This window comes from Trachemys scripta, chromosome 2 (genome assembly GCF_013100865.1).
Source record: "Trachemys scripta elegans isolate TJP31775 chromosome 2, CAS_Tse_1.0, whole genome shotgun sequence".
Lineage (NCBI taxonomy): Eukaryota > Metazoa > Chordata > Testudines > Emydidae > Trachemys > Trachemys scripta.
Genome location: NC_048299.1, coordinates 128,150,891 through 128,163,681, shown reverse-complemented (window position 1 = coordinate 128,163,681; position 12,791 = coordinate 128,150,891).

The following is a 12,791-nucleotide window of genomic DNA, read 5'->3' as shown; positions in this document are numbered from 1 at the left end:
CCATACGCTCGAGCATATCAGTTTGATGCTCCAGCAGACGGAGCATTGACTCTTGCCGTCTGTCTGCAAGCTGACGCCACCTATCGTCTTCAGCCCGCCACTTGCTCTTTTCATCCTGCCATTCAGCCCGCCACCTCTCCTCTCGTTCATATTGTGCTTTTCTCATGTCCGACATTGACTGCCTCCACGCATTCTGCTGTGCTCTATCAGCATGGGAGGACAGCTGCAGCTCCGTGAACATATCGTCCCGCGTCCTACGTTTTCTCTTTCTAATGTTCACTACTCTCTGCGAAGGAGAAACATTTGCAGCTGGTGGAGGAGACGGGAGAGGTGGTTAAAAAAGACACATTTTAGAGAACAATGGGTACACTCTTTCATTACAAGGTCGCATATTTCGGCTTGCAGGCAGCCATGGTAGGCCACAGTGTTTTGGCATTTTTAACCTTCTTAACATGCGGGAAAGGTTTCAAACAGCAGCGCATTTCCCATATCAAGGATGAATTGGGTTGTCCATTTAAAATGGGTTTTCAATGTAAAAGGAGGGGCTGCGGTTTCCCGGTTAATATGCGGCACAAACCCAAGTAAACCGCCCCCTCCACACACACACACGATTCTCTGGGATGATCACTTCACCCCTCCCCCCACCGCGTTGTTAACAGCGGGGAACATTTCTGTTCAGAAGAGCAGGAACGGGCGCCTCTGAATGTCCCCTTAATAAAATCACCCCATTTCTCCATGAAGGAGAGCTTTCTGGAGATGTCCCTGGAGGATTTCCACTCCATCCCCATACACGTTAACAGACTTTTCCAGTAGATGTACTGGCCACGATTGCCAGGGAAAATTAATCATTAATCATTAAACACGCTTGCTTTTAAACCATGTGTAATGTTTACGAATATTTACAAAGGTACACTCACCAGAGGTCTCCTGTGTGCCCCGAGGGTCTTGGGTGAGTTCGGGGGTTACTGGTTCCAGGTCCAGGGTCACAAACATATCCTGGCTGTTGGGGAAACCAGTTTCTCCGCTTTCTTGCTGCTGTGAGCTACCTACAGTACCTCCATCCTCATCTTCCTCGTTCCCCGAACCGTCATCCCTGTGTGTTTCTCCATTGATGGAGTCAAAGCACACGGTTGGGGTAGTGGTGGCTGCACCCCCTATAATGGCATGCAGCTCCGCGTAGAAGCGGCAAGTTTGCGGCTCTGCCCCGGACCTTCCGTTTGCTTCTCTGGCTTTGTGGTAAGCTTGCCGTAGCTCCTTAATTTTCACGCGGCACTGCTGTGTGTCCCTGTTATGACCTCGGTCCTTCATGGCCTTGGAGACCTTTTCTAATACTTTGCCATTTCTTTTACTGCTACGGAGTTCAGCTAGCACTGATTCATCTCCCCATATGGCGAGCAGATCCCGTACCTCCCGTTCGGTCCATGCTGGAGCTCTTTTGCGATCCTGGGACTCCATCACGGTTACCTGTGCTGATGAGCTCTGCGTGGTCACCTGTGCTCTCCACGCTGAGCAAACAGGAAATGAAATTCAAACGTTCGCGGGTCTTTTCCTGTCTACCTGGTCAGTGCATCTGAGTTGAGAGTGCTGTCCAGAGCGGTCACAATGAAGCACTGTGGGATAGCTCCCGGAGGCCAATAACATCGAATTCCGTCCACACTACCCCAATTCCGATCCGCAAAGGCCGGTTTTATCGCTAATCCCCTCGTCGGAGGTGGTGTAAAGAAACCGGTTTAAAGGACCCTTTAAGTCGAAAGAAAGGGCTTCGTCGTGTGGACATGTCCAGGCTTAATTCGATTTAACGCTGCTAAAGTCGACCTAAACCCGTAGTGTAGACCAGGCCTAAGGAATGATAGGAGGGAAAATAGCACAATAAAGATAATGGATTTCAAAAAGGCAGACTTTAGCAAAACCAGGTAGTTTGTAGATAAGATCCCATGGGAAGCAAGTCCAAGGGGAAAAACAATTCAAGAGAGTTGTCAGTTTTTCAGAGACATTATTAAGGGCAGAAGAGCAAACTATCCCACTGCGTAGGAAAGATAGGAAGTATGGCAAGAGAACACCTGGCTTAGCCACAAGATCTTCAATGTTCTGTATCTACAAAAAGGGGAAACTAGGTAAAAATTAAAAAGGATGAATATGAACAAATAACACAAGTATGAAGGGAGAAAATTAGAAAACCCAAAGCACAAAATGAGATTAAACTAGTTAGAGACATAAAGGGAAACAGGAAAATATTGTACAAATACTTTAGAAGCAAGAGGAAGACCAAGGACAGGGCAGACCCCTTACTCAATGATAGGGGGAAAACAATAACAGAAAATGTGGAAATGGCAGCCACTAGCAATTATCTTCAAAAAGTCATGGAAGATGAGAGAGATTCCAGAAGACTGGAAAAGGGCAGATATAGTGCCCATCTATAAAAAGGGAAATAAGGACAACCTCGGAAATTACATATCAATCAGCTTAACTTCAGTACTGGGAAAGATAATGGAGCAAATAATTAAGTAATCAGTTTGCAAAGACCTAGAAGATAATAAGGTGATAGGGTATAACCATCAGCACAGATTTGTCAGGAACAAACTGGAGAAATGGTCTGAAATAAATCAGATGAAATTCAATAAGGACAAATGCAGAGTACTCCACTTAGGAAGGAACAATCAGTTGCACACATAGAAAATGGGAAATGAGTGCCTAGGAAGGAGTACTGCAGAAAGGGGTCTGGGGGCCCTTGTTGTTACAAGGAAGAAGGAGAAAAATTGTTCTCCTTAGCCTCTGAAGATAGGACAAGAAGCAATGGGCTTAAACTGCAGCAAGGGTGGTTTAGGTTGGACATTAGGAAAAACTTCCTAACTGTCAGGATAGTTAAGCACTGGAATAAATTGTCTAGGGAGGATGTATAATCTTCGTCATTGGAGATTTTTAAGAGCAAGTTAGACAAACACCTGTCAGGGATGGTCTAGATAATACTTAGTCCTGCCATGAGTGCAGGGGATTGGATGACCTCTTGAGGTCCCTTCCAGTCCTATGATTCTAAATCTTCAGTATCTCTTAAAATTGCAGGGGAAACTTTTAAGGAAATAGCTGCTGTACACCAGAGTTTTATCTAAAGAAACACCATCAAGGAAATCTGCCCATGGTCACATACACTTTCTCTTTTACAGTAGCTCAAAATTTAAGTGTATGGAGGGCATACTTCAGGTAGGGTCAAAACCTAAAATCCCTACTCAGGTTTAATTCAGTTCTTGAAGTTTCCTTCAGAAAAGACAGAGTAAAAACTTAGAGGACCAGAGTAGTTTTGAAGTGGTATTTCTAACCTGTTTGGATAGTTGTAATAGAAATCTAAGCAGTTTTTTAAAAAGGTAACTGAATTGGCAATATTATGAGTCTCACATACACTCTATAAATCTGAACTGAGTTAATGAATCCATTACATTAAAAGTAATCAAAAGTGTTAGTATTGCAACACATACTCCCCACCTGACAATATGGATAGCTCTGAGCTAGTTGCAGCATCCTCCTACAACCTTTAATGTTGTTGCCAGTTCTCATGTTATTTGCAGTATTACTGTCCCAGCTCCCAGAGTCACGTGACTACTCAGCTTCCATTTTTTAAAAAAGGCAGTTTCTAGCCTGTAAGGTTACCAAGAAAAGCATAAAAATGAAACCCCAGTGCAGACTCTACAAATTGGAAAACCAGAAGGCAAATACAAATAATTCAATGTTTATTATAAATATCTCATGAGCGATGCGGGGCAGACTTGAGATGTTTTAACATTTGGGGTTGGTCTTTAGCCATTCCTCTCATGGTCCTGATTGGTGAGAGTCTCAGGACTCAGCCGATTCCACTAACATTGCACATACTGACATGTAGTAACAGAAATCCAATGTATTTTACATGCTAACTCCCTCACATTTGAACTAAATTAACCAATAATAGTAAACTTTTCTTATTACTATTTATATTGCTATAGTGACTAAGGGCCCTAGTCATGGACCGTTGGTCCCATTGAGCCAGGTTCAGTACAAACAAAGAAAAAAAAGATGGTCTCTGCCCCAAGTAGCTTAGCTTAGTCAGACAAACTGCATCTCTCTCTCCCCCCCCCCCCAACACCACACTTACTGTAAGGGGTTCATCCCAAGGCCAATTTTATGGGCAGTTCTAAATGTTTAATTTAAAAGGACTATGGACTTCAGGATTTGGCCCAAAATGTTCTTCATGTGCTCAGGGCCTATGTACCACTTAAGCCTTTGCTGCACATAAGTGAATTTCACCCAGTCTGCACAACGTGTTCTACTACACGCAGCCCAAAATGAAAGGTCCAAAGCCACTGTGGGTGGATCCATTTACCATCCATTTCCTTCTCCTTAGCAAATAGATGAAGCTTAATGAGTCAATTTGTTGTATCTCACAACTAAACTCTGTACTGACATCACATATATTGTTACAACTAACTTTCTTTAAAGTCAAAGCAGAAACTCTTTTCATTATTTCTGTAACTCATTATTGGTTGGAACTAATCCATTGCTTTCTGGTTAACACTTGGGATATGGACATACATCAAGTTACCTTCATTCAAATTGTTATGCCCTGAATCAGATCTACAGCTGCAATAATCTCCTGTCACCTCTTTCATTCAGTGTCTCTCCTTCTCCATCCTGCTGTAATCCAGTAAATACAGTCCATCTGGATTCTGTTGTGTTGCCACGGCACTGAGGTACAAGAGTCCTGTCCCAAACTGCTTTTTCTTCTTTATACTACGGCTTAAAGGACCCAATTTTTGAAAAAATAAAACATGTGCATTTCTTACAAAGTTTAAATAAATTATCTCACTTAATTTTATAGAAGGAGGACCCACTAACCTAGGTTGTGTTCTTCTGTAGGTGTCTGATTGCTGTGACCAGAAACATAACTTTGTCTAGGAATAAGATCATGGAGTAACAACAAAGCCCATTTGTTACTGTTAGAGGAGCAGGACTCCCTTACGACCCTGCTTCTGTTGATTACTCTCCTGTGGCCATGCACTGGCTGGGCAGAAGCCACAAGCTGATGCTATTAGCATTAGCTCCTGGGCATATTTTGAGTTGGAAATCTACTAGCACCCAAGGATAGTATGTTGAATGGCTGCTCCACAGCTCCATCCACTATAGTCCCTTGTCCCCCTCCACCTCTAAATCTACAGAGCTTTGACTGAAGAGTTAATAAAGAGGGGCTTTTACAGGATACTAGAGAGGGGAGAGCATCACCTCTGTACCACCTGCCCAAGTAGCATGTCAATTAGCATTCCTTCCACAGTGTAAGGGGAGGGAAGTAAATGAACCTAAATCAGGCATGGGTATTTCTAGTCTTCCATTTTCAAATGATGCTGAATGATACCATCATCATTAGCAGAAAACAAACTTAAATACAAAACATTATTCTGAATGTATTGCCATTTATTTATTCAGAAAAGAGGCTCAGGGATAGAGCAGTGTTACTGCAGTTCCGTCTTAGATCCTCTTTGCTCAGCAATATTAGATTTCTCTTCTAGCTGCAGGCCAAATTATCTTCTTTCATTTTATCTAACAGGCAGGTTATAAAATCTCTTGGCAAGGTACTGTAGTGTGTGGGGTTTTTGTTTTGTTTTATCATGTACATTTCTCATGGTAGTTTAGCAGAGAAATATAAGGATATCTTTATTCCTGCCCCTATAAAACTATTTCCTCCTAACCTGCATAATAGTGCTGATATCTGAGACAAAACCATCCTCTGATATCAGTTCTTTCTTATGCCAAGTTTCCCGCATAATCCAGTCCTAAATAGCAACATTTGTAATATTTTTACAAATCCAAGTACTTACTGTTCTAGCATTGCAACACACACAGCAGTTATTGTCTATGATAAATGAGTACTGTTTGACAGAAATGACATATTTTCCTCTCTGTTTGCCTTATATAATCATATTAGATACTTAAATGTCTATTGCAAGAGAAATGTTAGAGATTGCCTTTCAGTTATAGCAACATTTTTATTGACAGTATTAAGTCACAATCAAGAATGGTGACATTAATATGACATTATTGAAAGGGAGAGGTTAATTTCTTCACGTTTATTTCTAACATTACAATAAAGTGAAAACTTTTATTTAGAACTGGTGAGATTGCCCAATGCACAGATACTTTGTGGTTTAGTGCACTGCCCATCTGTTCTCTGGTGATAAGGTTATGAGTCATACCATGGGATACTCATTTAGAGGTATGCTCTCAACTCAATGCATGGAGATTTATGTACATACTCCCCAAAACATTAATTGAAATTATACACATAAATTGTCCCTCACTCAGATGAGACTATTCTGCTGGATAGGGACAGTAGTGATTAATTTAAGTGTTCATATCAGTTAAATAGTATGGTAGACTCAAGAAGAGACAAATTGAAACTGGCTCCATCAGTATATTGTAAGAAAGCTCTGTATTTCCCACTCCTCTATCCTTGTGGATCCCATCATTCAGCCATAGTATGTACGTATTTTTTATAAATGTTTGCATACATTTCACAAGTATAATTTTAGTACCTAATAAGAAATGCACAAGTATATCTATAACAATGTTATGATGACTCCCTCCCTGTTTTCTGCCACTCTGTAGCAACATTTTGCTAACTTAAGAACTTATTACCTGTTAGGATATAGATATTCAGGCCTGTCTGCAAAGGCCTATACTTTAAGAATTTACATGTATTCTTATCACTTAGCTAGTTGTAGAGGTATAAAAGAAAGAATCAAAATCACTGTCTGCCAGTGTAAGAGCCTTCTCGTACTGGGACAGTCTGAGGCTCTGTTCTTAGGCTAAGGCCTTTGGCTAAGCAGCAGAGGCAGCCATAAGCTGGGAAGTGAACGGTCACGTCATCATATTCCAGACTAGTCACATGGAAATAAGGCAATCTGGGGCTGTTAGGGAGGTGATCCGATCTATCACCTCCAGAGAAAGGGAAAAGCCTAGAACATGCAAAAGGAAATTTAGTCTGATAGTTTTCTGTCTGGTAAGAACTCACTTATCAATAGACACAGCTGGAAAACCCTTATGTCTGTATAGATGTAGTTGTGAAATCCTCGCTTCTGTGTTGTTTTGTATGTTTATTTGCATGGTCTCTGTCTGGTTCTGTAATTGTTTCTGTCTGATGTATAATTAATTTTGCTGGGTGTAAATTAATTAAGGTGTGGGATATAATTGGTTAAATAACCATGTTACAGTATGTTAGGATTGGTTAGTTAAATTTCAGTAAAATGATTGGTTAAGGTATAGCTAAGCAGAACTCAAGTTTTACTATATAGTCTGCAATCAATCAGGAAGTAAAGGGGGAATGGGAACAGGGAATGGGGGTGGGGAAATTGGAATCATGTTTTGCTAAGGGGGGAATGGGAACAGGGAATGGGAACAGGGATGGCTCTGTAGTGTCAGAGCTGGGAAGGGGGACACTGAGGAATGAAACTGGAATCATGCTTGCTGGAAGTTCACCCCAATAAACATCGAATTGTTTGCGCCTTTGGACTTCGGGTATTGTTGCTCTTTGTTCATGCAAGAAGGACCAGGGAAGTAAGAGGGTGAAGGAATAAGCCCCCTAACATTACCTTTTATTTACATAGCACATTTGATCCAAAGTGCTGGGTCAGAGTAGGAGAAGAACACAGCAATAAAATAAATACAGTTAAACAAGTAAAAACAAGATCTTGGACTTAGAAGAATACAGGCAGCAGATCATTAGGATTTGTTCTTCTGCTAGTTCTCCTATCATCTTGAAATCCAAAATGATAGTCTGGCAGAAAAACTCGAGCAGTAGGGAGTTCAAAAGTGTTGGGCCTAGACAAAAAAAAATGCAGCATGATGGAAATGATGATAGAATAATGAATTGCAGCAAGAAAACAGAATAAACGACAGAAGTTCTGGCAATTGATTTAATTTAAGTATGGAAATTTTAAGGCCCCATCTTAGAAGGATATAAAGCTATTGGAGTGAATTTTGAAAAGAATAAAAATAAATTGCTGCATGGCTCTGAAACAACTGTAGTGCTGAAGAGAAGATTTTGAAAGACCAATGTAAACAATGTTATAGAAATTAAAATATTAATATCACAGATACAAGGAGTTTCGGTCTGTTAAACATAAGAAATGTGGCTATGCCAAAAGATTAAGGCTGGGTCTACACTGGGAAATCAGATTGGCATAACTATATTGGTCAGAGATGTTCAAAATCTACATGCCTGAGTGATACAGTTAAACCAACCTAACCCCAGTGTAGACAGGGCTCAGGGAGGTGGGATACCTATGCTGACAGGAGAAGCCGTCTTCACTGAAGTGCTACAGCTGTGCCACTGCACCGGTGCAGCTGTGCCACTGCAGTGTTCTCAGTGTAGACAAGCCTTAAAAGTCCAGGCCACGCTCTTGGAATGGGCAAAAAATAGCCACAGAATTAGTTGTAAGTTGATCTGGGAGGATCTCTCTGGTGCAGAGGGACCCTCCGATAGTATCAAGGGGCCAAAACAGCAGCTAGGGATCTGTGTAGCTTAGGGAAGCACCAGTCCCACCCCTTACGCTGGCATCAGGGATGAAGGCTGCTGAAGGACCTGCTACAGAATGTCACCACTGAGCTGTTTGCACCTGGTATAACTTAGTAGCCTTCAGGCTGCTTCAACTTATATTGGGGAAGTGCTGCACCCCCAGGACTGGAGTCATGCAAAGAACAGCTTTAAACCATCTCTAAATCCCAGCTCCCCACCTTGCACTGAGTACTTCTCAACCAGAATTAAGGATCTGGTTTGGTTTCGGCAAAATTTAAGAACATAAGTATAGGTTCAGCAAAAAACTTTCTGGTCATATATAATAGAACACAAATTTGAATAAACTTGCTTCCATGGCAAAATTTTCAACTAATGATGTTCATGTGGGTTAGGAATATCATAAAATGTTTCCCCCCCAAAATTTATTCTATAATAAGTATCAATACAATTCACCTTGATTTGTATTTATTTTTTAGGTTTTAATGTCTTAAGCTATCTAGAACTTTAGGAAGTTTTCTGTTCATTTTTTTTCATTTCAAATATTTCTAATGAAAAATTCCACCAATTGTTTACCATATATGCCCGGGTGACAAAGATTGCTATTGCCTTTCATTTTTCCCTGAACTGTCTGGTACCAGGTTGTATTCAAAAATGAGGGTTTTGTATTGCCATCTAGACACCAGTTTGCACTGGGGTAATTTCATTCATATGCATAGCTATGAACCTGCCCTCAATTAGTGCTCTGTTTCTGCCATTATCTGATTATTTCAGGGTTCTGTTTTGGGCCCAGAACTATTAGGCTTTACATGACTGTTTTTTTGGCCTCAATCTTGTGGAAATGTGGGCTAAATTCCTGTTACACTGATGACTTTATGGCTCAGTGCTGTCACCCTCTCTGGCAGAAGTTCAGCACTGTATGTCAAATAATTTTTTAAACTCAACACTTCAAAAGAATGAAATTGTGATAATTGAGGCACAAAGGTGCAGAGGTGCTATTCCATCCTCTTTTGTAACATCCAACATCAAAGATGACCTTATCAGCTCTGCTAATATTGCTGTCATAAATGTGAGACAAATAGAAATGTGGCTGTCACATTGTGACCTCTCTTTGTTATTCAAATGCTATACATGATCCATGGTCATATGATCATTTTACATTCTAAGAAATAGCATATTTTGGTTTATTGTCTCTCTCATGCTTAAAAGCGGTAATTTATACCCTGGTGACCTAAAGGTTTCATTGTTACAGCACCCTAATCTTTCAACACCCAGACAGAATTCTGCATGAATTAATCATACAACTTGTGCAGAAATGTGTCACTATGGTTTTCATTGACACAATTTTTTTAACATACTGGTCAGATTCAAGGTATTCGAGGAATCAAGTCTGACATGATATTCAAGATCTTGCTCCTAACCTGAAAGATAACCTGGGATCTTCCCCTGGTGTAAAATGGTGTTGCTTCATTGACTGTAATGGAGCTATGTTGCTTCACATGAGCTGAGGATCTGGCATCTTCCACTGCAAGTGCAATGTACACTTTTTTGACTTCCCCTCATTAAAATAAATACATTACATAACAACATGTATATTAAACATAACCAACCAAAAGAAGACATTCCACTGCACACACCTTCTTCTTCTGAGGAGAGAATGAGAGAACAAATGTAACACATGTTAGATATGCTTCTTAACACATTATTGGAAAGAGTGTAGTACAAGAACCTATATAGAAGAAAATATGCCAAATCACATATAAATTGGACTCTGCAATTAAGACAATTATTTGGAGTCTTATTCTGAAAGGGCAAAATCCAACATCTTATTGAAAGCATTGGTGTGAAGTTAGGGAATTTCAGACACGAAGTGAAGATGGTTCCACAAGTCTTACATTCAGGGTTGATGGTGATTTTAAAGTACTAAATTTGCATTTAACAGGAGACAAAATTACATTAGCTGGACTTTAATTTCTTATCTAGCAGCCTAAATTTGGCCTCCAGGACCTCTATTCTTTGAAATCCTTCCAGTTCCATGTGCAAGACCAATTACACAGGCAGAACTATAGGGTCTCAATGCATGGATAAGATGATGGTGTTGGGAGGATGGATTTTAAGTTTATTAGGAACTGGGGAACCTCTTGGGAAAGGAGGAGGCTATACAGGAAGAATGGGTTTCACCTAACCAAAATGGAACCTGATTGCTGGCATGTAAAATTAAAAAGGTTGTAGAGTTTAAAAAAAAAAAAAACTGGGGAAAAACCAACGGTTCAGACAGACCTCCCTTAAGGGATGATTTATTAAAGAGGATACTCTCTATCCTAGGAAAGAGGAGAGGATAGAAGTTGATAAAGTACCAGTAGGAACTGAAGAGAAACAGTCAAAGAAAAGAGTCCCATTCAATTACTTCACATGAAGGCAGACAACTTAATATTGACAATTTATATAAGTGCTTGTATACAAGTGCTAGAAGACTAAATACTAACACGAGTGAATTTGAATGTCTGGTATTAAATGAGAATATTGATATAAAAAGCATCACAAAAACGTGGTGGAACAGTGATAATAAATGGGACATGGTAATACCGGAATACAAATTATATAGGAATGACTGAGCAGGCCATTGGGGTGAGGGAGTGGCAATATATGTGAAAGGAAGCAGAATCAAACATAATAAAAATCTTAAATTAATCAAACTACAACATACAATCTGTATGGATAGAAATTCCATGCTTGAATAATAAAAATGTAGCAGTAGAAATGTACTACTGACTAGGATTGTGATGGTGATTAGGAAATGCTCAGGGAGATAGAAAACCCAGTTGAAATGCTGCATTATTATTATTCTCATAGGGACTGGGTATATATCACCTCAAGATAGGATGCTGAGATGAAATTTCTAGAGACCATTAATGACCACTTCTTGGAGCAGCTAGTCCTGGAACCTATAAGGGGAGAGGCAATTTTTGAATTAGTCCTAAGTGAAGCACAGGATCTTGTTCAAGAGGTGAATGTATCTGAATCACTTCATAATAATGACCATAATCAAATTAAATTTAACCTCTTTGGAGGAGGGAAATACCAAAGAAACTCACCACAGTAGCAATTAACTTGAAAATAGGGACCTACACAAAAATAAGCAAGCTAAAAGTGAACAGAAATTAAAAGGAATAGTCTCAAGAGTGAAATGCCTGCAGACTGCATGGAGACTATTTAATAACATGTAAAGGCTCAAAATAAATGTATAAACCAAATTTAAAAAAGGCAGTAAGAGGAGCAAAAAATGCCATGGCTAAACAGCGTAAAAGAGGTGGTTAGAGGCAAAAAGGCAACCTTTAAAAATTGGAAGTCTGAGCCTACTGAGGAAAATAGAAAGGACCATAAACTTTGGTATGTCAAGTGTAAAAGTATACTTAGGCATGACAAAAAAGAATTTGAAGAGCAACTGGCAAATGACACAAAAACTAACAGCAATTTTTTTTCTAATTATGCCAGAAGCAGGAAGCCTGCCATCTGTGGGCCCCTGGATGATCGAGGTGGTAAAGAAGCACTCAAGGAAAATAGGGCCATTGCAGAGAAGCTAAACTCAGGGTATGTCTACACTACCCGCCACATCGGCAGGCAGCAATTGATCCAGCAGGGGTCGATTTATCGTGTCTAGTCTAGAAGCGATAAATCGACCCCCAAGCACTCTCCTGTCGACTTCTCCACCACCGTGAGAGGTGCAGGCAGAATCGATGGGGGAGTGTCAGCAGTCGACTCACCGCAGCGAAGACACCATGGTGAGTAGGGCTAAGTACATAGACTTCAGCTATGTTATTCATGTAGTTGAAGTTGCATAACTTAGATCGATCCCCCCCGCCTAGTGTAGACCAGGCCTCAGAGAAGCTAATTTGCATGGTCTTCGCTGCAGACGATGTGAGGGAGATTCCCACATCCAAGCTATTCTTTTTAGGTGACAAATTTGAAGAACTGTTCCAGATTGAGGGGTCAATAGAGGACATTTTGGAACAAACTGGTACATCAGACAGTATAAGGCACCAGGACCAGATGGTATTCACCCAAATATGAAATTGCAGAACTATTAACTGTGATATGTAACCTATCATTTAAATCAGACTTTGTACAAGATGATTGGAAAATAGCTAATGCAATGCCTATTTTTTAAAAAGGCTCCAGAGGCATTCTTGGCAATTATAGGTCAGTAAGTCTAACTTCACTTCCAGCCAAATTGGTTGAAACTATTGTAAAGAACAGAATT